This window comes from Rhinopithecus bieti, unplaced genomic scaffold (genome assembly GCF_001698545.2).
Source record: "Rhinopithecus bieti isolate Rb0 unplaced genomic scaffold, ASM169854v2 scaffold_36008, whole genome shotgun sequence".
In the NCBI taxonomy this organism is placed as follows: Eukaryota; Metazoa; Chordata; class Mammalia; order Primates; family Cercopithecidae; genus Rhinopithecus; species Rhinopithecus bieti.
In genome coordinates this window covers 3,146,243-3,170,394 of record NW_016816204.1, presented here as the reverse complement: position 1 = coordinate 3,170,394, position 24,152 = coordinate 3,146,243, and the positions used below count along the sequence as shown (strand labels likewise).

Genomic DNA, 24,152 nt, shown 5'->3' with positions numbered 1-24,152 from the left:
TTTATTCTTCACCGTATTTTACATTTTCCTTTGGAGTAATTTTCTCATTGTCTGAAGATCTCTCCTTTTGGTGTGGATCTGCTGTTGAATTTTGCAGTTTTGCTCATCTTCGAATGTATTTATGATACCTTTGCTTTTTATTTTTAGAGACAGGGTCTCACTCTGTCACCCAGGTTAGAGTGTGCAGTGGTGTGATCATAGCTCACTGCAACCTTGAACTCCTGGGCTCAAGCGATCCTCCCACCCCAGTCTCCCAAATAGATAGGACTATAAGCATGTGCCACTATGCCCGGCTAATACCTTCAATTTTGAAGGATATTTTTACCGAGTATAAAATTTTCTTGTCACACTAAAGAGGTCATTCATTTCATTGCCTTCTGGTTCCCATTGTTTGTTTTAAAAAGTCACCTATAAGTTTTATTAGCACTTTTGAATTTATGTGTCTTTTCTCTCTGGCTCCTTTAATTTTTTTTTCTTTTTTTGCCTTTGGTTTTCTTTTTTCTTTCTTTCTTTTTTTAAAAATTGAGATGGAGTCTGGCTCTGTCGTCCAGGCTGGAGTGCAATGGCACAATCTCGGCTCACTGCCAACCTCTGCTGCCAGGGTTCAAGTGATTCTCCTGCCTCAGCCTCCCGAGTACCTGGGACTACAGGTGCACACTACCATGCCCAGCTAATTTTTGTATTTTTAGTAGAGATGGGTTTTCACCATGTTGCCCAGGCTGTTCTCAAACTCCTGACCTCAGGTGATTCACCTGCCTCGGTCTCCCAAAGTGCTGGGATTACAGGTCTGAGCCACCGTGCCTGGCCTTGCCTTTGGTTTTCTACAGTTATACTTTTATTTATCCTGCTTTGTATCCTCAGGATTTATCCAGTCTGTGACTTGATATTTCAATCAGTTTCAAAAGATATTCGGCCAATATATTTTCAACTACGGCTTCTGACTTAATCTCTCTCTTTCTTCATGACTTAAATTATACACATGTACTAGATATTTTCACCGTGTCCCACATATCTCCTAAGCTATTTTAACACTTTCCCATCTGTGCTTCTTTTTTTGTGTGTGTGAGGCAAGTTCTGGCTCTGTCACCTAGGCTGGAGTGCAGTGGCACAATCTCAGCTCACTGTAACCTCCACCTCCAGGGCTCAAGCCATCCTCCCACTTCAGCCTCCCAAGTAGCTGGGACTACATGTGCTCACTGTGATACCTGGCTAATTTTTGTATGTTTTATAGAGACAGGGTTTCGTCATGTTGCCCAGGATGGTCTTGAACTTGTGAGCTCAAGTGATCAGCCTGCCTTGGCCTTAAAAATGCTGGGATTACAGGCATGAGCCACTGCACCCAGCTCATTCCAGTTATTTTCTGTGGGTCTATTTTCAGTTCACTCATCTTCTCTTCAACTCTATCTAATTCACTGTTAAACCCATCTGTTAAGATCCTGATTCTAATTATTGTATTATTCCTTTTGGGAATTTACTTTTATTTGTTTTGTAGTTTCTAGTTCCTTGGTGACGTCACTCATCTTTTTTCAACCATTGTCTTGAACATATTGATCACTATAAGTTTTAAGCCCATGTTTGATAATCTAGTAACTGAGTCACCTATGGGCTTGTTTTTATTGACTGTTTTTTTCTTTCCTGTTTATGATATAGCTGGTAATGTTTTAATGAATGTCAGTCATTTCATATGAAAAATTGTAGAGGATCTGGATGATACTGTTTCTTTTCAGGGAAGATTCATCTTATCATCCAGCAGACAACAGAGCAGCTGATCATCTTAATCCAGTCAGGGCCTGAGCTAACTCGAGGTTCAGTTAGTCTTTGTAATACTTCATCTTCATCTAATTCATTCACAGTCCATCAGCAACTCTCCAGGGGTCTGAGTTCATGTCTCTGTGCCTCCCTCCTCTTTGGGATCTGGAAGCCTCAAGTCCTTGCTGCCTTGTTAGCCCCAACTCAATCTTGATCTCCCCAGGCTCACAGGAAAAGGCCAACATTCTGCCCGCTCCTCCATTCTCATTCTATGCCAAAGCTCTGAGTGCAAAAGAGGCTCTCAGAAGGCTGGACTTACCTCTGGGAGATTCTGTTCTCTCTGGATTATCATACCACAGCTTCTGTCTAACCTGATGGTTCTCTGGTAGCTTCAAGTGAATTTTTATTTTTTGGACCCAATTTTCTAGTCTCATGGAGATTATTTGTCTGCCATGGTTATTACATTATAATTACAAGCAGTAACCAATTGGGATTTACTGTTGGGTAAATCTGTTTACTACCTGAGTAACCTTGGGCTAATGACCTCTTCTCTCTTAGTCTCAATCTCTTTATCTGTGAAATGGGTATAGCAATAATTGCATCCTCCTCATCAGATGGCTGTGGGAACTAACTAATAAACACAATGTTTGCAGGTACTATGCACTCAACAAAGGAGAGCTACTATAATAATAAATTTTTAACTTTTTTTTTGTTACTTTACTATCAAGTAGGAAAAAACTTTGGGAAGGCGTTAAGGGTTTCATAGCATGACTTTGAGGGCACTGAGGTTAGTTTTCCTCTGTGACCTCAACATAGATTCAGCCACCCACTTCCTTTCCCTGCCCTCAAAGACATATGCATACTCTCCCCTCCCCCTACTTCTCCCTTCCCTTCTCCCTGCAATACCAGAGTGTACAAGCTTTCTTCTCCTTAGCTGGGCCTGTCCCAGAGCTGCTTGTGCTACAGGAATGGACTCTCTGAAGAATGAAGTGACCTTGAGGGGGAATAGAGTGACATCCCTTAGCCTCTGCTCTGCCCCTGCTCCCCGTCCGCCCCAGTACATCACTGTGCCCTTTCCAGTGGGGGATGGTATGAGAAAGGCCTTGGAGGCAACACCCAGGCCCTTTAACATGGACATGCAGGGACATTTCCCCATGGAAAGTCTCTAGCCCACAAGAAAAGGGCATTGGAGGGCCACTCAGATGTGAAAAACCACCTGGAGGTTTGGTGGTTTTGAATTCTCCTAATTTCCCCCTAACATTTTAATTAATTTTTGAGCATGCAGAAAGGTCAAAAGACTTGTCCAGTGAACACCTAGGTACTCACCACTGGGATTCTATTGAGTACATTTTGTTACATTTCCTTTCCTTTTTCTATCTATTCATTCCCCATCCTTCCATCAGACCATTGTTTTGGATGCATTTCAAAGTTAGTGTGAACAACAGCTCACTTTACCTGTAAAGTCCTCGGCATGTGTATCAGTAAGTAGTGAACTCATCTAATTTAACAATCAAAAATGGGGACCTGAAACTTAATTCAGTCAGGATAACAGCTGTTGGCCGGGCGCGGTGGCTCAAGCCTGTAATCCCAGCACTTTGGGAGGCCGAGACGGGCGGATCACGAGGTCAGGAGATCGAGACCATCCTGGCTAATACGGTGAAACCCTGTCTCTACTTAAAATACAAAAAACTAGCCGGGCGACGAGGCGGGCGCCTGTAGTCCCAGCTACTTGGGAGGCTGAGGCAGGAGAATGGCGTAAACCCGGGAGGCGGAGCTTGCAGTGAGCTGAGATCCAGCCACTGCACTCCAGCCTGGGTGGCAGAGCAAGACTCCGTCTCAAAAAAAAAAAAAAAAACAAAAAAAAAAACAGCTGTTTAGGGGAGAGTGGGCCAAGAAGGGAGGAGGTGATGTCACTAGGAGTTTCACTTGGGGTACCTGGGACCCAGATGGCGAGGCTGAGCATGTCTCTCATCTGCCAGGCTGTAGGGATGGAGTCTGTCCCAGCTTCTGCTGGATGCCTTGCACTCAACAGCTATAGCTGGTGCTCAAGAAGAGTTTATTAAGCCAATGAATGACTTCCTCTAAAGGGCAGGGGTTAACTGTGTGACTCCAGAGTCCAGAAATCCAAATAGGGAGGGAAAGTTACTGGAAGGCAGATTGGGGTACATTAGAAGGGCAATTTGTCTTTCTTCCTTTCTCTTTTTTAAAATACCAAATTATCTTTTCTTCAATTTTTATTTTTTTGGGCAGGCAATAATAACATATGTAGAAAATTCAAAAGGCCCAAAGTGGAATCCAGTGAAACCCTTCTCTCCCACCTCTCTCCTCCAGACGCCTAGGCTTCCCTCCCAGAAGTTGTCCTTTTCTGCTTTCTCAGTGCCCTCTCCAGTAGTCTGTGTGCACACATGATGATAATGGTGATGGTGATGATGGTGATGGTGATGATGATGGTGATAATGGTGATGGTGATGATGATGGTGATGATGGTGATGATGATGGTGATGGTGATGATGGTGATGATGGTGATGATGGTGATGGTGATGGTGATGATGATGGTGATGGTGATGGTGATGGTGATGATGATGGTGATGGTGATAATGGTGATGGTGATGGTGATAATGGTGATGGTGATGGTGATGATGGTGGTGATGGTGATGGTGATGATGGTGATGATGGTGATGATGGTGATGATGATGATGATGGTGATGGTGATGATGGTGATGATGATGGTGATGGTGATAATGGTGATGATGGTGATGATGGTGATGGTGATGGTGATGATGATGGTGATGGTGATGGTGATGGTGATGGTGATGGTGATGGTGATAATGGTGATGGTGATGGTGATAATGGTGATGGTGATGGTGATGATGGTGGTGATGGTGATGGTGATGATGGTGATGATGGTGATGATGGTGATGATGATGATGATGGTGATGGTGATGATGGTGATGATGATGGTGATGGTGATAATGGTGATGATGATGGTGATGGTGATGGTGATGATGATGGTGATGGTGATGGTGATGGTGATGGTGATGATGATGGTGATGGTGATAATGGTGATGGTGATGGTGATAATGGTGATGGTGATGGTGATGATGGTGGTGATGGTGATGGTGATGATGGTGATGATGGTGATGATGGTGATGGTGATGGTGATGATGATGATGATGGTGATGGCAATGATGATGATGGTGATGACAGTGGTGATGGTGATGATAATGGTGATGATGATGACGGAATGATGGTGATGGTGATGATAATGATGGTGATGGTGATGCTGCTGCTACTAATAATAGCACTTATTGGGAACTTAATATAGGTGAGTTTGTATTCCAGAGATTTCACATATATTACCTCATTTGATACTTATAACAACCCTATGAAGTAAGTATCACTATTATCTCCATTTAAGAGATAAGGGAAACTGAGGCACAGAGAGGCTAAGCAGCTCTTGCAAGCTCACATAGCAAGTTGGGCAGTCAGCCTGGCTGCTCTCTTGGCCTCTGCTTTACTCACTTCAGCATTTCGCGGCACCACCCCCATCCGGAAGGTCCCTGCAGTGGCCTGGCTGTAGTAACCTCACAGAGCAGCAGGCTGACTGAGGAGGTGCTGAGCTTCCTGTCTCTGAAGGGCATTCAACCAAATGACCCCCAGAGGCTCTCTGCAAATAGCTTTGTTCCTTTCCCTGCAAACCGTGGTTTCTGTTGCTCCCTTGCCTGTGGAGTCTGTCATTCTCTCCAGACTTCAGAGGTCTCCAGGTTCTTATACTGCTCTCTTTAACCCCCAAATAGGACCCCTTTCAGCTCCTCATAGGAAAGATGAAGCCTGTGCTCCCCTCTTTGTTTGCAGGAGGCAGTGCTGGGCCCAGAGTGGGCCTTGGGTACTGCCCAGTCACACAGCAAGGCTGTGTCCAGCCAGGAGCACTTCCACTCCTGCTCCCTGCCCAGCCCTCTGCCTCCTGCCACCATGTTTATTTAACCTGGCCTGTTATCCCCCGCGCTTGCACCCCATGACCTGCCCCACCTGAGGAGAACCTATGTGCATGGGGAGTGGCTGGGGGCATATGAGAAAGAGCTGAGTAAAATTCTTCACTGGGAACAAATCTCATTTTCAAGAAAGTCTTGACAAAATGAGGCATTAAATTACAATATTTCGGAGAGCGTCGTAATTCTATTGCAGACAGCCCTTCATCATGGAATCTGAAAGCTGGGAAAATACAAAACTCATTAGATTAAAATAAACCACCTACTGCTCTGGAGAAAAGCTTATTTATCAATATCAATTTACTTATGATTACTCTGGCCTGCAATTTGTTATTTTTAAGAATTATGATTTGTGATTGCTCATGCAGATGTGAAATATTTTTTCTTAAACTGAGTATTTTAAAAAAGATATACTTGTCCTTAGTAAAGGTTAGAAAGTAGTTACTGGGGAAGGGAAGGAGGGAGAGGGCTAGAAAATAAATTAAAAGAGGCTGGTGTGGTGGATGATAAGGAAGCATGTGTGTGTGCACGCGTGCGCGCGTGTGTGTGTGTGTGTCTGAATGGGAGCAAATGTGGACACAGTGAACCAGGAGTTGTGTGAAGTTTTTGGGTCATTAAAGGAGGAAGGGCATTAAGAGGAAAGGCATCCTTATTAACCAAGTTGTCCAAAAGATGGAATGTGTCCTGAGTAGGTAGTGAGCTTCCCACCCCTGGAGGTATACAAGTTTGGGTTGAAGGTATATGAGGGAGGATGCTGTAAAGTAGAACAGTTACATGAGGAACCAACTATATCATCTCCAATCATGGTGTTTAATGATTTTCTGAATCAGACACGTGGCAGACACATGGGTGTAGAAGGTGGGACATTGTGGGGCAGCCCTACAGTGTGTAGAGGAGTGAGCACTGGATTGGGTGTCAAGGAACCATCATCTTGAAATCACTGGCTCTGGTGGTCCTGGCTCCGGGAAGCCTTTGCCCTGTGTTGCCATGCAAAGAGCCAGAGCTACCTGGGTTCGAATCCTGCCGCTGTCACTTACTTCTGTGAGACCTCAGTCAACTATAGACTCTTCCTGAGTCCCCATTTCTTCATCTGCAAAGTGGGTCAGCAAGACTCCCTCACAGGGAGTGGCGATATTTATGAAGTTCTATAGAAAGTCTAGCACACAGTAGGCTCACTCAGCACATACCAATATCCTTCCCTTTTGCCTTTCTGGGCCTCAGTTTCCCCATCTGTGAAATGAGCAGTATGCTGAGGATCTCCAAGCTTCTTCTGGCTCTAGATTTCTGCCACTGGTTTTTAGCGTTCCTTGTATGAGGAACAAAAATTGTTGGGGTGAGGAGCTAGGCCCCCTGGGGTCTCAAGGCCTCCACAGGCCTGCCCAAATGCTTGGACCTCTTTCCTCACCACCTACATCAGTGTGGGTGGCTTTCCTAGCCAAAGGACCCACTGGAAGCTCTCCATGTGCTTGATCTGCCTTCAGGAAACTGGATCTCCATTTCATGGGTGGGAAAGTTGAGGCCCAGAGAGGGAAAGAACCGTATGCTTATCTGCCTCTACCACAGCCCCATGACTCCATTTCCTGGGCAACTTCATTGGGGGAGGGCAGAGCAGAGGGGCAAAGCCTTCGGAATTCTTGAGAGTTTGATTTTGGGAGGAGGGGTTGTGCTCTGGCCTCCCTCTTTCCCTCTCTCCCTCCTTCCCTCTCTCCCTCTCTCCCTCTCTCCCTCTTTCCCTCCCTTTCATTTATGTTTTTATATTTCAGCCACTACTATTGAACACCTCCTATGTTATGACAGCTTTGTGTTAGGCTCTGGAGCAACCACGGTGAAATAGGCATGCCCTGATCCTAGGGTCCTCGGGAAGTGTAAGGGCCAGTGAAGGAAACAGACGTGTGCACACACACAGCGCATGGAGGTTTCGAACGGGAGGACGTCTGTTTGTCAGAAGCACAGTGGGGTGGAGGAAGGGCCTGCTGCAGCCTAGCTGGTGAAATCAGAGGAGACTTCCCAGAGGAGGTGATGGCTAAGCCCTGTTGAAGGAAGAGAAGGAACTTGCTGTGGATTTCGTGCCTCTACAGAGCTGGGGCTTGGCAACAATCAAATGTCCAGCTGTGCATTTCACCTGAGGCTGAATTTGAAACCACCCCCTGCTGCAGGCTCTGGGCAAGTCCATTGCCTCTAGAGTAGAAGGTGCTCCTTGGCTGGGCTCCTGTGAGGAGCACAGTTAGGGGGAGGTTAGCAATAGACAGGCAGGAGAGAGAGCCAACCAGTACCTCCAGGAAGGTGATGCATTCGCTGGAGAATGGAATGAGGGGAAGGAGGCAGAGAAGGTGGTGGCAGGAGGTGACAGCTTTAGGGGAGACTCAGCCTAAGCCCCAAATTTCTAGTTCCGTCAGTCATACTGGGGCCTCAGCACTGCAGGGTTTTAGGGTTGTGCTTCTATCCTCCCTGAGGTTCATTTTCACCATTTGGAATATGAGGTGGTGTTCCCGCCTCCAAGGCCTGTGAAGGCCGAGCAACCTGAGAGGCTGGTGGTGCTCACTGGGCAGGGCAGGACGGGTGGCGCTCTCTGCTCGGTTCTAAGATCACCTGGTCTGGGTCTTCCCTGCCTGCTCTCACAGAACGTGCAGTCCAGGTGTCGGGTGCTTGTGATGAGTACAACAAGGGTAACATGCTGTACATACAACGGAGCATGGTTGTCACTGCGACTGTTGTTAGTGGCTTGAGAATTGGGCAGAAGAGATGGGGACTGGGAAGAGGCAAGGCAAGAGGATGCTTGGGTGGGCCGGACACACACCACATGCCAGGTGCACCTGTGGGCATTCTCAGGTATGCTGCCTTTGAGTCCTCACTACATCCTGCCACGAAGGTGCTGCCTCCATCAGCATAGAGAAGAAACTGAGGCAGAGCAGGGCTTTGAAACTGGATCTCGCGCCCCTCCAATGGTTCCCGGGTGGACTTGTCCTTTTCTCTCCACCCGCAGTAAGGTAACCTGATGGGACTCAGGTTTCCCACTGAGCCCAGGTTTCCCACTGAGCTCTCAGGAGCCCAAAGCTCCTTCTGGTAAAGCTCCCACTGGCTGCCCCTTGCTCGTTTTGGAAGCTGTGATATTAACACGCATAAAAACAATCCAAACAGGATCTCACACAATTATGTGGGTAGGAAGTGGCTGTCACAGGCAATCTTGAAAAGATGTATGACTTAACTCAGAGGGAAAATGATCAGCTTGCTGTTAGAGAGTGTGTGCCTTGCCCTGTCTCCTTGATACCCCCACTCATCCGCACAGGGATCCCCTTCCCCCGGCTGAGAGTGTGCCTGGCAGCTGGCTGGTGGGGCTGTGCCCGGGCCTTCCCTGCAGCATAGTGTCGGGCTGTTCATGCTGGAAGGGACCTCGTTTCTTTATTTGTTCAGTCATTGATTCATCCAGTGCTCACTGTGCACCTACTATCTGCCAGGCTCTGGGCAGGCTGTGGCGAAGCCTGCAGCATAGACAGTGAAACTGTCACACAAAGCAGAGCTCCAGCGGCACCACACTAGGCTTGAAAGCAGTATGAGTCACATCTCAGAGACCCCAGACACAGGGTAGAAGGCCTGCTTCTGCCCAGGCGCCTGAGAGGGGCTCAGGGAAGGCTCCTCAGTCCCCGTATCCCAAGTGGGAGGAAGGCCCTCTGCTCGTAGGGCCCTGTCTCAGCAAAGGCGGGAGCTGCATCCCAAGTTGCATTTTGCAGACAAGTACACAGAGGCCTGGAGAGATCTGCCACCTTGCCCAGGGTCACACGGCTGACCCACAGCTCTGCTTGGAGTGAGAACTCCTATTTGTACCTAAGGTCAAGGAAGAGGGGCTGAGTGCTGAAGGGGTGTCTGTGAAGACTGAAGAATGTCATGGAAGGTGTCCCGGAGTGGGTGAGGGTGGAAGGGGAGGAAACCGGCTTGGCTAAAATCACGGTGGGGCAGAGACAGAGAGAGAGAGAGAGAAAGGAAGGAACGAAGGAAGGGAAGGAAGGGGAGGAAGAAAAGGAAAGGAAAGAAAAACAGAATAGTCACAGTGGGGCAGAGAGAAAGAAGGGAAGGGAAGGGGAGGGGAGGGGAGGGAAAGGGAGGGGAGGGGAGAAGAATAGGCTCCCAGGTCATTAGATCACATGGGAGGGAAGAGTCTGAGAGAGGCCTTCACTTTTGTGGCTGATTTAGAGCCAGCCCCGCCCATCTGCAGGACAGTGCTGCCCCAGCCCGGGGTTTGGAGCTCCTGTGTGGGTGGGAGCACAGCAGGGAGTGGGCAGTTGCATGTTGTTTGCCTCACTTTCACCCTGCATGGGGTTCTGTGCCAGGAGGAAGCTCTGTCTTCAGATGAGAGGCCCAGACTCTGTTGCTGACTCCTTGGCTGATCCTCAGTGTTAAGCTGATCCTCTGAGCGTTCAGTGCCCCTATCTGTGAAATGGGCAGAACATCACCCTGTCTAGACTGCAGTCACATGTACAGAAAGACTTTGCAGAGTTAAAGTCATCAAGGGAGGTGTTCTCCTGGCAGCTGCTTGGAGTTGGAAGACACAGGATGGAAGCTGCTGGGTTCTCAGCATTGAGATTCCTTTTGGGAAGGTGTTGGGGTACAGGGGATGAGAGCAGAGAAAGCAAAGGAGAGAAGAAGGTGGAGACTTGGGACACCTGTGAACCTTTCTATTGACTGGGGAGAAGGGGAAATAAGAAAGGATGTCCTAGCTTGCCTCCCACCCCTCCGTCTTGGGGAGGGCAGAAAGGCCTGGCAGTGAATGAGCAAGTGGAAGTTGGACAGGCGGCCACTAGGAGTGGCCTTGGCCTCACCCATAGTTCCGTCAACCACCTGCATGGCCCCTCAGCAAATGGTCTTAACTTGGGAGTGGTGATGGGGTCAGCATCCGAGAGGCTGAGAAGAGCAGAGCTGAAAATGCCCGGGGTTACCAAGTCTGCCCTGCCCTTTCAGAGGGGGCCAGGACTTTCTAAGAGCCATCCTGTGAGAGGATGGGGGACAGGCCCAGGACTTGGGGTCTTCCTTTCCATCCTTGGCTCTTGGACTGATGGTCTGAAGACAGGGAAGGCAGCCTCTGTGAGCCTCATTTCCCTTATCTGTCAAACGAGCTGGCTGGCCCAGGTTGGCTCACCACAGGAGATGGACTTCAGGTGCAGCAGGCGGGGGCTAGGTGAGGCTAGCCTGCCTTTCTGGCTCGGGGTGAGAGGTGGGGCGCAGGGAGGCAAGTGGGGGCTGCGGGGAAGTAAGGAGACTGGAAGGGGGTCTGCACCAAGGGTGAACTTGGCAGTTTACATCACTTAGTTTTGATAAGCTTTGGTTTCTACACTAGCTTTATTTATTTGTTTATTAAATTCATTTTTTAATTTTTTAAAACCGCTCTATTGATATGTTATTCACATATGATCCAATATGCCCATTTAAAATGTACAATTCAATGGTTATATGTGAAACCATCATCACAGCCTATTTTGGAACATTTTCATCATATCACAAAGATACCTCGGCCGGGCGCGGTGGCGCAAGCCTGTAATCCCAGCACTTTGGGAGGCCGAGATGGGCAGATCACGAGGTCAGGAGATCGAGACCATCCTGGCTAACACGGTGAAACTCCGTCTCTACTAAAAAATACAAAAAACTAGCCAGGCGAGGTGGCGGGCACCTGTAGTCCCAGCTACTCGGGAGGCTGAGGCAGGAGAATGGCATAAACCCAGGAGGCAGAGCTTGCAGTGAGCTGAGATCCGGTCACTGCACTCCAGCCTGGGCGACAGAGCGAGACTCCATCTCAAAAAAAAAAAAAGATACCTCTAGCTGGGCGCAGTGGCTCACACCTGTAATCCTAGCACTTTAGGAGGCAGAGATGAAAGAATTGCATGAGTCCAGGAGTTTGAGACCAGCCTCAGCAACACAGTGAGATGTTGTGTCTACAAAATAAAATAAAAGATTAGCTAGGCATGGTGGCACGCTCCTGTAATCCCAGCTACTCAGGAGGCTGAGGTGGGAGGATTGCTTGAGCCCAGGAGGTTGAGGCTGCAGTGAGCTGTGACTGCACCACTGCACTCCAGCCTGGGCAACAGAGTGAGACCCTGTCTCAAAAAAAAAAAGAGAAAGAAAGAAAGAGAGAGAGAGAGGGAGGGAAGCAAGCCCATACTTTTTAGCTACCCTCCCTCCCCATTACCCCTGGCAACCACAGATCTACTTTCTACCTGGAAGATTTACCTCTTCTGGACATTTCACATAAACAAACTCATAATATGTGGTCCTTGGTGACTGGTTGATGGCGCCAGGTTTTGAGGGTTCATCCTCGTTGGAACAGGTGTCAGTCTCCATTCCTTTTCATGGCTGGATAACAATTCATTGTGGTATGTCAATGGATATACCACATTTTGTTTATCCATTTTTCTGCTGAAGGACATTTGGTTTGTTTTCATGTTTTGGCTATTATGAATAATGATGCCATAGACATTGGTGTACAAATACGGGTTCCAGTTTTTGCTTTCAGTTCTTTTGTGTATATTCCCAGAAGTGGAATTCCTGGAGCATACAGTAATTCTATGCTTACTTTTTTTTTTTTTTAGATGGAGTCTCACTCTGTCACCCAGGCTAGAGTGCAGTGGTGCAATCCCGGCTCACTGCAACCTCCACCTCCTGAGTTCAAGCTATTCTCCTGCCTCAGCCTCCTGAGTAGCTGGGATTACAGGTGTGTGCCACCACGCCTGGATAATTTTTGTATTTTTAGTAGAGACAGGGTTTCACCATGTTGGCCAGGCTGCTCTGAAACTCCTGACCTCAAGTGATCCACCTGCCTTGGCCTCCCAAAGTTCTGGAATTACAGGCATGACCCACTGTGCCCAGCCCTATTACTTTTATAAGGAACTGTCATGCTACTCTCTCTAGTAGCTGTGTCATATTATAGTCCCACCAGAAATGCACAGGGGTTCCAATTTTTGCACATGCTCACCAACACTTTTTTCTTTTTGTTTTTTGTTTTTCTTTTTTGAGACAGAGTCTCATTGTTGCCCAGGCTGGAGTGCAGTGGCACAATCTCAGCGTACTGCAACCTCCGCCTCCTGGGTTCAAGCAATTCTCATGCCTCAGCCTCCTGAATAGCTGGGATTACAGGCATGCATCACCAGGCCCAGTTAATTTTTGTATTTTTAGTGGAGACGAGGTTTCACCATGTTGGTCAGGCTGGTCTCAAACTCCTGACTTCAAGTGATCCACCCACCTCAACCTCCCAAAGTGTTGGTATTACAGGCGTGAGCCACCACGCCTGTCCTCCAACACTTGTTTTATGTGTGTGTGTGTGTGTTGTAATAGCCATTTTCGTGAGTGTGAACTAGTATCTCATTGTGGTTTTGTTTTATAGCTCCCTAATGGTAGTGATGGTGAGCATTGTTTCATGGGCTTATTGGCCATTTGTTTATCTTTTTCTTCTTCTTTTTTGTTTTTCTTTAAATTGAGGTGAAATCTCGCTCTGTTGCCCAGGCTGGAGTGCAGTGGTGCAATCTCGGCTCAGTGCAACCTCCACCTCCCTGGTTCAAGCAATTCCCCTGCCTCAGCCTCCTGAGTAGCTGGGATTATAGGAGCACGCCACCAAGTCTGGCTAATTTTTTTGCATTTTTAGTAGAGACAGGGTTTTACCATGTTGGCCAGACTGGTCTCAAACTCCTGACCTCGGGCAATCTGCCCACCTTGGCCTCCCAAAGTGCTGGGATTCCAGGCCTCAGCCACCACACCTGGCAGGCTGTTTGTATATCTCCTATGGAGATATTTGCCTCCTTTCGAATTGGGTTGTTTGTTTTGTTTGAGTTTTAGGAGTCTTTTCTGTATTTTAGGTATGAACCCTTATTAGGCATGTGATTTGCAGGTATTTTCTGTGGGTTGCGTTTTTACTCTGCTGATAGTGTCCTTTGACGCACAAAAGTTTTTTATTTTGATGAAGTCCAGTTTATCGATTTTTTCCATTTCTTGCCTGTGTTTTTGGTGTCATGTCTATAGTGTTATCAGTCATTGTTATCTCGATAAAGCTGCGCAGCAAAGCACCACAGCAGTCATTTATTCTTGCTTATGTGTCAGGGGTCAGCTGGAGGGAGAGTCAGCAAATCTAGACTGGGCATGACTGAGCTTGACTCTAGGCTGTGCATGGGTTCTGTCTGCTCACTCTTCTGGGGCCAGGGGTCTGCATGGAGTGTGTTCTTCTCAAGTCGAATGGCAGGAGCTCAATAGACAAGTCCCTCTGCACAAGGTGCATACTCGTGCTACTGCGGAGCTTGGCCAAAGTGAGTCTCACAGTCAAGCTCAGCATGAGAGGTGGGAGACCCCTGCATGGGTGTGGATGCGTCATTCTTCTGAAGACGAGTGGAGGGCTGGGATTGAGAATCTGATCAAGCCCAGTGATGGCCAGCAGGTGGGAATGAGCTGGCAGCTTTGAGGCTGAGAGGGGCTAGTGTGGCTGAAATACAGTGATCGGACACAGGGAGAAAAGTCGTATTTAGCAGGTGCGTGGAAGATGTTCGTTAAGTGAATTAAGCAAAGGAAGGTATCACGACTGACTGGCTGGATAGAGATGAATGTGCTGAGATGGGAAAGGCAAGGACTGGAACCTATTTAGGAAAGAAATCAGCTCACTGCCAGACCTGTTAAATTTTAGAGACACATGCTAGTGGGCAAATGGCTGTATAAGATGAAGTAGACTCTGCTTGCAAGGATCTGTGGATCTTCTGGCAGCAGGAGGACAAGGGCATGGCCATTTGTCCCACACAGCTGGGATAGATGCCTCCAACAATGTAGTAAGGATGAGGGGAACTCAGCCTCCTGTTCCAGCAGGGTTCCACTGCCGCTTCATAGATGCAGGGCATTTGAGCTGTAAGGTGGGATGTGAAAGGTGGAGCCAGGGAGTGCTCCAGGTGGAGGGAGCCACCGAGTCAGGGCACAGGGAGAACACAGGGTGAGTGACTGGCAGTGACCCCAGTGAGAGGGTGGGTGCAGGTTTCAGCAACATGCCAGGCCTGGGCTGGGGTCTGTGGGCTGTTCCCCTGCTGGTGAGCTAGGGGATAGGAGGAAGCTGACTTTGATCACTCCATTCTTGTCTATGTGCCCAGTGGGGCCTGGGGATATGAGGATCAGGAGCCTCCTCTGTCTTTTTGGAACTCAAAAAAAAGGGTGAGAGCCCAGTGATGGCAAAGCTGTGGGAAAACCACTTTTTCCTCATTGTTGGTGGTGGAGGGGGTATAACTTGGTGCACCTTCTTTGGAGGGCAACTTGCCAACAGTTGTGAAAATATGAAAATTTCGTGCTTCTAAATGCACCACTACGCACAGACATAGGAACAAAGATATTTGTCATGGCTTTCTTCGTCAAAGCAAAAGATTAAGAATAGCCTAGGCCGGGCATGGTGTCTCACGCCTGTAATCCCCACACTTTGGGAGGCCGAGGTGGGTGGATCATTTGAGGTCAGGAGTGCGAGACAGCCTGACCAACATGATGAAACCCCGTCTCTACTAAAAATACAAAAATGTTAGCTGGGCGTGGTGGTGGGCGCCTGTACTCCCATGTAATCCCAGCTACTCGGGAGGCTGAGGTAGGAGAATCACTTGAACCTGGGAGGCGGAGGTTGCAGTGAGCCGAGATTGCGCCACTGCACTCCAGCCTGGGTGACAGAAAAAAAAAAAAAACCAGCCTAAATGTCCATTGGCAGAGGACTGGTTAAAGTATGGTCCCCGCTATAGAAGGACACCCTGCAGCTGCTAAAAAGAACAAGCAACTCTGTATGTACTGAAGTGGAACAGTCCTCAGGATACATGGTCATGTAAAAAGCTAGGAGTCAGATAGCATGAGTACAACTCGGATTTTCTTTAAAGAGAGGGAGGGGCCGATGTGCTCATATGAACATACAGAACTTCTGGAATGAGACCTTAAGGGTTGTCTCTGGGAAGGAGACGTGGGGTAGGGAGACAGCAGACTGGCTTCCTGCTGTACACTCTTTTTTCAGTTATTTACTATGTCCGTACATTGCTCCCCAAAAGAATAAAATAAAATAAAATATGTCTTCTGCTGAATGATATTTTTAAAGAGTCGGTGAGGGGAACTCAGAGACACCAGGCTTCACATGGGGGAGGCTGATGCCTGTGGCTCCCCACCCTGGGGGTCTCAGCTCGTGCCTTCCCTTCCCACCCCAGGCACCACTTCATGGAAGTTTCTGGGAGGGATTCAGGGGAGGGCCCAAGAACAGAATAGCCATGAGGTGGTCTTGTCTCCCCTTTCCATCACAGCAGCCTTCCCGGTGGTGGCCTGGATAGTGTGGGCTTTGAAGCGTGGTCATCGGTGGCCTACAAGGGCTTGGCCATTAGCAGCCCTAATGGTGTCGTCTGCAGGCGCCTTCTTGCACGCACGAAACTCTCTGTGTGTAGCGGTGGTGAATAATCCCCAAATTGTATTTGATTTCTGCAGCGCATTTCTGTATTTCTATTCAAAGTTGAGTGCATCTGATTTTATGGGAATTCATAACAGTTCAAACTAAATTGTGGCACCCTGCTGTGAAAATCTCTCACTCCCGAGAAACTGAAACACTGCCCAGATGTCCCCTCCTGCCCTTTTCCTTCCCCCTGCTCTGTTCTCTCGTGTCCCCCTGCCTGCTGGGCCAGGAGGCGTTGCCTGTCGGCAGGCAGCAGTGCGCCCTCTGCCATTGTACCTCCTGAGTGGGCTGCAGGAAGAGATGGGAGACAGTCACGGTGGGGGCCCTGCCCCGGGAGTTAGGCCCAGAACTGCCTATTTCCCAAAAGAGGGGAGTGTGCCTTGCTGCAGCAGAGACAAGGAATGTGGCTTTCCAGTCTAGGACACCAGGCTTCAACAGGCTTCGTCTTAGGTTTTTTTTTTTCCGGGATTCAGAGGTGTTTGGTGAAACTCCCACAGGTCATGGGGAGCTTTGCAAGGAATCTGGCCGCCTCCAGCCTGGGCAAAGAAGTGGGACAGGAAGGAGGGGCCCTCCAGGGTTGTACAGTGGGGTGGAGTGAGGGCATTTTGTGGATGCATCTCCTGGAGGGAGTGGCAGAACACAATTGTGTGTATGTGTGTGTGAGAGAGTGGGCACACATGAGTGTGTTTGAGAGAGTGTGTGTGAGAGAGAGAGTGTGGGTGTGTGAGAGACTTGTGTGTGGTGTATTTGTGTGTGTGAGTGTGAGTGTGTGGGTATGTGAGAGAATGGTGTGTGTGGGTGTGTGGATGACTGTGTGAAAGAGTGTGTGTGGGGGTGGGTGTGTGAGTGTGTGTGTGAGAGTGTGTGTGGGTGTTTGAGTGTGTGTGGTGTGTGTGTGCGAGACCATGTGTGTGGGTGTGAGTTTGAGAGTGTGTGTGTGCAGTGTGTGTGAGAGTGTGTGAGTGTGTGGGCAAGTGTGTGAGAGAGAGTGTGTGGTGTATGTGTGAGACCATGTGAGTGTGTGGGTAGAGTGTGTGTGTACAGTGTGTGTGTGTTTGAGAGTGTGTGAGTGTGTGGGTGAGTGTGTGTTTGAGAGGCTGTGTGTGGTGTGTTTGAGTATGTGTGAGAGCATGTGTGTGTGTGTGAAAGTGTGTGTGTGTATGAGTTAGTGTGTGTGTTAGAGTGTGTACGTGAGAGTGTGAGTGTGTGGGTGAGTGTGTGTGTGTGGTGTGTGTGTGTAAAGGTGTCTGAGGGTGTGTGTGTGAGAGAGTGTGTGTGGTGTGTGTGTGGTGTGTGTGTGTAAAGGTGAGTGAGGGTGTGTGTGTGTGTGAGAGAGTGTGTGTGGTGTGTGTGTGTGTGTGTGGTGTGTGTGTGTAAAGTTGAGTGAGGGTGTGTGTGTGAGAGTGTGTGTGGTGTGTGTGTGTGTGTGTGTGTTTGTGCGCTTTCAGGCACAAGCTTTTCTTTCACACTGTTGGTCTTCTACTGGGGAAAGGAGAACCCCTCAGTATGTGGCCAAGCGCCAGCCCTGGGCCTTGTCTCCGAGCCTGGGGTTTAGCCCATTCTGCTGCTGGTGGCTGCCTGCAGGTGAAGCATGAGGGAGCCCTCCTGGTGGTGGGAGCAATCTGACCTCCTGCCCTAACGAGGAAAGACCCAGTGGGGCTGGACTCAGGGGATGGAGAGGCAGGTCCTCTCAAGCTGAGACCCCCTGCCCAGGGTAAAAGGAGCTCCATGTCCCTAGAAATGTCTGGTAGCAGCCTAGGGAGGGGTGTCAGTCAGAGGACCGCCGAGGACCCTCCCAGTTCCCAGAGTGTCCCCTGGTGTTTGCACCTGGGACTCTGGGCTTCAGGGAGGATCAGGAGAGTGCGGGAGAGAGCGTCTAATCAAGGTTGTCCACGTGTTCACAGGCTGTGGCAAGATTTTGGTAGGGTGGACATAAGCGAGGCCACTGATATCAACACATTGAATGCTTATTATAGAAGATAGGCAGAAGGCAGAAACTAGGTAGAAGAAAATAAAATTTCCCATAACCTCACCACTCACACAACACCCCAGCTTCACCCCACAGTGCCGTATGTGCACACTCCCCTGCAAACATTCACACCTAGGAATCCACACACCATCCCCTGTTGCTTCCTAGGGACATCCCACAGTTGAACCAGTCCCCTGTTGGGTATCTGTCATAAGTAACGCAGCAGTGGACATCCCTGTGGCTTGGTGTCCACGTACAGCCATGGCGATTTCCTCAGCTGAGCTTCTGGAGGTGGAATTGCTGGGCCACAGGGTATATGCGTTTTCAGGCTCTTTGGACAATTTTCAAAGGCAGACTGGTTCTCCATCCAGCTGTCTCAGCTCAGGGGTGCGGGAGCCCTGCTGATCTTGCCTCTCTGGCGGTGGCAAGAACCACCTCCCTGCTGGTGGCTCCCACATTTCTGCTTCCAGCCCGGCCTGGACCTTGGCTGAGAATGTCCAGCTGCCGACCCACTGTTGCTACTTGGTTGTCAACAGCCATGCCAGACTCGCCATGTCTCAAATGAACTTCTGATCTTGTCCCTCAGCCAGCTCCACCTGCAGCCTCTCCTGTCCTAGCTAATGGCAATGCCATCCTCCCAGGTGCTTGGGCTTGATTCATTCTTGCACAGTCACATCCCCACCAGCAGGAAACCCTCTCAGCTCTACCTTGAAATATGCCCAGAATCTGCCAGATCCCACACCGCCCTGCTGCCTGGAGCCCATCATCTCTGCCTGCATCCCAGCAGGAGCCTGGACACCAGTCTAGCCACTCCCGCCCATACCCCCTACAGTGTGTCCTCATCACAGCAGCCAGGGTGCTCCTTGAAAACTGGTTATTCATATCACATGTTTCCTCACAATTAGTGGCCTACAAAGTATCCATGATGGCCCCTGAGATCTCTCTGCCCTCATCTCCTGCAGCTCTTCCCACTGTGCACCCTTTCCAGTCACACTGGCCTCCTCATGCTCCTCAAGCACACTAGGCACGCTCTTGCCTCACGGCCTTTGCACAGGCCACTACCTCTGTCTGGAAGGCATTCCTCCCAGATACCCACATGGCCAACTCTCCTGCGAGTACGCGCTCATGTGTCACCTCCCCAGTGACCCTCAGCTGGTTCCTGCGCTGCCCCTTCTTTCCCAGGGCACCTCACTCCCGACACTCTGGATGACTCACCCACACGCTCTATTGGGGTTGGTCTCTCCCAGGCAGTCTCAGCTCCCCCAGGGTGTGGGCTTTACCTTGTTCCCTTCTGTGTCCCTAAGCCCTAGCACAGTGTCTAGCACACAGTAGGGCCTGTTAGGGCAGACGAGTGCAGTGTGGCCAGACCCAGCTGGATCTCCCACTGCCCAAAGCCTCCCCTTGCAGCTCAGTGGCTCTCTGTGGTGTAAGTTGAGATTTGATTTGACTTGGTGGTGACTGGGGGGGTGATTCCTATGTGGGTGACTCCATGGATGCTGTCACTGAACCACCTCTCAGAGCCTCCCCAGCCAGCCCTCATCCCAGAGCTGGTCTGAGCAGCAGGTCTTCCTGAGTGATGACTGGAGAAGGTGGTTAATGTGGGTGGGGCTGCTGCCCTTAATCTGAGAAATTTGTAGTCAGCTTCCACCAGGGACAAAGGTGTCAACCTTGAGGGGAAGGTGGTGGAGGGAAGCAGTAGTGGGTGAGGAGCGGGGAGATTTGCTCACCCCTGATGGAGCATGCATTCTCCGATTGCTACTGGTTCTAGGGGCAATGCATGTGAGTTGCCAACAGCCTGGGAGGGCAGATGAAACAGGAGCCCACCCACCACCACCCTAGCCATCCGCCTTCTTCCTGGCATGTGCAGCTTACCTCCTGCTGGCCCAGCGTACCTTGGCTGTGAGCATGCTGGAATTCTCACTGGGCTCGCTGAGTAGATGCCACAGGGTCTTGCCCAAAGACTTTGTATCAGGCGCCTCTGCAGGACCCTCCCCTGGGTCACATGTCTGAACTCAGCAAGGGTTGGGGCTGAGGCTGGGAGCTTGGCCATGATGGCCATCAGAATGGAGTTCAAATCCAGACTTAACACTTATTAGCTGTGTGACCTTGAGCAAGTTGTTTAGCCTCTCTGAGCCCCAGCATGGGGCATAGAATATGACTGGCATAGAACATATGACTGGCATAGAACATAGACTCAGTAAATGTTAGAATTATGAATCTGACGTGTGTGTAGCTTGAGCCCTGAAAGCTAGGAGCCCTGAGATTTTCTCTCTCCTGATGGCCCTGGGCAGTGACAGTCTGTTTCACATATTTGAAACCTAGCACATGTTTCCAGTCACAGCTGTATGTTCTCATGGCCCTATGTCCCTGCACTGTGCCTGGCACAAAGTTTGGCATGAAGAAGGATGTAGGGAATTGGAGTCTGAGGGCTTTGGGGCCTGGCTGTGTGTCTTCTTAGGAGGAGGGCTCTAAGCCAGCACTTGAGAGATTTGGGGGCAGCTGGCTGTGGCCCTGCCCCTACCTCTGGAGCAGGTCTCTGGCACCTATCCCAGGTCCAAGCAGGAAGCCCAGCACAGAAGGGTGTGTCTGTGTTTCCTGATCCAGTGGGGAGACATGAGGGTTGGTGGGAGCTCAGGCCCCATCCTAAGGGTGGGCCTGAAGATGGTGGAGGAAGCCACTTGGCTGCGCTGAATGGGAGGTGAGGAGGCCAGGAGGCTGGGGAAACAGCTATTGTACAGAGCAGAGCGAGGTCAGGCCCTCCCTGGGGACCCATGCTGCTTGCTGCGGCCCGCTACTGAGGAATGCCAGCAGGCAAAGCAGCGTCGCTCACCACACCGAGGCTGGAGGTCAGGGCTTAGGAGTCTGTCTCTTCCTTCTGGCATCAGCCTCTGCTCTCTCTGGGCCTTGCTTTCCTCCCATAGCCAGAGGAGCCAGAGGAAGAAGATCTGAGACCTCAGGGAAAACCGAGCAGCAGGGTGGAGCCCTTCAGGCCCAGCTGCTTTGCTTTACCCTTTGGAGCCTGTGTCACCTTGACCTAGTGTCAGTGCCACCTCGCCCTATGGGGAGGATGGAGGCAGAGTCAGGATGGAGCTGAGATGGTCCCTGCTTCCGGATGCTCTGGAGGCAGTCCCTGCCAATCCTGCGGAATTAGGATTGTGTGCATCTACCCCTGACTGTTGGATCTGGGCACTGAGGCAATCTGATCGCCTCCGATGGGGAAAGGAGAAGGGCACTTGAGAAGAGAGGTTGGGGGCCCAGCGTGCCTGGCAGTGTTGGAGCCTGAGCCCGCACTGTGGAAAGCGAAAGGCATTATGTAGGTGTGTGTGTGCAGGCGCTCACCTCTTGGCAGATATTCACCCTGTGTTTTTTATGTGATGGATATTATGCTCCATGAGGGAGGGGTCGTGTCTTCCCCTTTTACACAGTCAGGAAACGGGAGCAGCAGCATGGTATGATGGAAACAGCAGGAGACTCTGACTCAGGCACACCTGGTCAATCCTACAGTGACCTCTCTGAGCCTCAATGTCCTCGTCTATAAAATGGGGACAAGAAGACCTACTTCATAGAGGTATTTTGGAAGATTGAGTAAAAATAATACCTGTGAAAATCCTTGGCCTGTGGGATTGCCTAACAAGTGTTCATTTCCTCCCTTCCTTCCACCGCAAACTTCCTACAACACCCAGCAGAATGGCGTGCTCTCCCCAGCTATTTGTGGATGATGTTCTTAGCAGATGTTGTTTAATTCTCATAACATCTGGTTTGGAATGGCAGAAGGCTGGAGTTTTTTCTGTAGAAGATACTCACTCACTGTGAGATGTCAGATTGTCACCTAATTGCCCAGTGCCTCGGTTTCTCCACTTGTAAATCAGGGATAATGCTAGTGCTGCTAGCTAGCTTCTTTGCAGGATATGATAGGGTAACGCAAGATAACAGATGGAAAGTGGTTTGAACGTTTAGAGAAAGGCATCTTGCTCAACCTTGCTAGTAGTTAGGGAAATGCAAATTAAAGCAGCAATGCTATACCATTTTTCATGTGTCCGATTGGCAGCCATTTAAAAGAGAGATCACTTCCAGGTGGGCACATAGGCCCCCTCATATACTGCTGGCGGGACTGCGAATTGCCACAGCCTTTTCCAGATAATATGGCAGCGTCTAGTAAAAGTTCACATACACACTCTGGGTTGTATTTAATTGACCCAGCACTCCCACTGTTGGAGAACCAAATCGAAGAGCCAAATCCCAACACAATTATGTACAGAGAGACGTTCACGGTGGCATTGCTCGCGGGGGCGGGAATCTGGAAACATCCAAATGCCCATCGGTAAGGGATGAAGTCTCCATTAGGAAACCTCCATACCATGAGCTATTATTATCTCCTAAATAGAAAGAGGTAATTCTAAGCAATGTTGGCCTGGAGTGCCGTCTGTGGAATTTCTTGATGTGTGAAAAGCAAGTTGCTTGTATGTAGAGGGTAACTCCATTATTCTCAAAGTAAACAGTAGCCTCATGGCTCTGTACATGTGTGTAATGGGAACATATTTCTTGGGTGCAGAGAAAGGCCTGGTAGGATGCATGCCAGGCCCTACATGCCAGGCCCTGCCTGCCCACTCTGGCCATGGTCATGTTTGACTCACAAGGTGTTCCTTACAAATTGAGTTATTTGCCAACATTTAAAAATTGAATTCATGTGAAAAGCCTGATTTCTAGTTTTCATTGAGAAAATCAGAGGCTCCGCCACCCTGGGCCCACATTCCCTCTTGGCTGAAACACATCAACAGCTGCCGCTTTTCAATAGAGAGCATGTAGCCTCCAACTGGCCATCATCCCCACCCACCCAGCATCACCCTCATCTAAATTCCCTGCTGGCCTTGTAGGCATTTCAGTTTGCAACCCCTGTGATAGGCTGTTAATATTCAGAAACTCAAGGCAGTGGAAACACAGGGATAGGATGTGTAGGGGGAAGAGTTGCCCCTTATTGTTCAAATACATCTTAGAATCTTTTGTGTTTCGTCGTGCATGGTGGCTCATACCTGTAATCCCAGCACTTTGGGAGGCTGAGCCGGGTGGATCACTTGAGTTCAGGAGTTCGAGACTAGCATGGCTAACATGGTGAAACCCCGTCTCTACTAAAAGTACCAAAAAAATGAGCCAAGCTTGGTTGCACGCACCTGTAATCCCAGCTACTCGGGAGGCTGAGGCAGGAGAATCACTTGAATCCGGGAGGTGGAGGTTGCAGTGAGTCGAGATCACCCCACTGCACTCCAGCCTGGGTGACAGAGTGAGATTCTGTCTCAAAAAAAAATAAATAAATAAAAGAAAGAAAGAAGAAAAGAAGGAAAGAAAAAGAATCTTTTATTCTTCAAATGACTGTCGCATGCTTTGTAATTAGGATATTTTAATTATAATATTAGAAGGAAAGCAAAAGGGGACTGTGGACTGGACTGTTGTATGTCATGTTGGTCAGGAACCATCTGATAGGGTCACCTCATTGTTCACTGGGGATGTGGGCTGAGAGGGATTGGGGCCCCTCCAAGTCCAGAATTAAGGGCTCTGAGCTCTCAGCTCTTTCTTAATCCCTCACCACTATATGTTGGCAGAGATGTGGAAGTCTCTCCGAAAGTCCTTTCTTCCAGCTCCACTCACTGCCCTGTGTCTTTCCTGGTCACTTATTGACAAGAGAGATAGTACACCAGCTTGGGTCTTGATGCTGGTCTCTAGTTGGAGGTCTCTGAACAAATTGCCAAATGGCTCTAACCCTACTTTGTGAGCCAGGGAGATGAACACCCCCCAGGCCAGATGCATAGTAGGTATGCACTGAAGGGCGATGTGTGTGAGTCTGGCCCTGCACTACCAAGGTGGACAGTTCTGTAGGAGGTTAGGATTCCTGGTTGGTGAGCGTGGTCCCCCTGGTGTCACTGCTGGGCTCTTGGGAGGCCTGCTCCTGAGCCGCTGGAGGACCAGGGCCCTGATGGAATGGGACCAGAGTGGGGGCTGCTGCCATGTGGGAGAGAGCTGTCTACCCTCCCAGCCA

General features: G+C 49.6%; 1 protein-coding gene across 1 annotated transcript in view; it reads left to right on the top strand.

The window, feature by feature from the left end:
* Positions 1-24,152, top strand: part of LOC108516852 (cadherin-23) — a 421,574-nt gene that overhangs the window by 21,002 nt on the left and 376,420 nt on the right. The window lies entirely within an intron of this gene.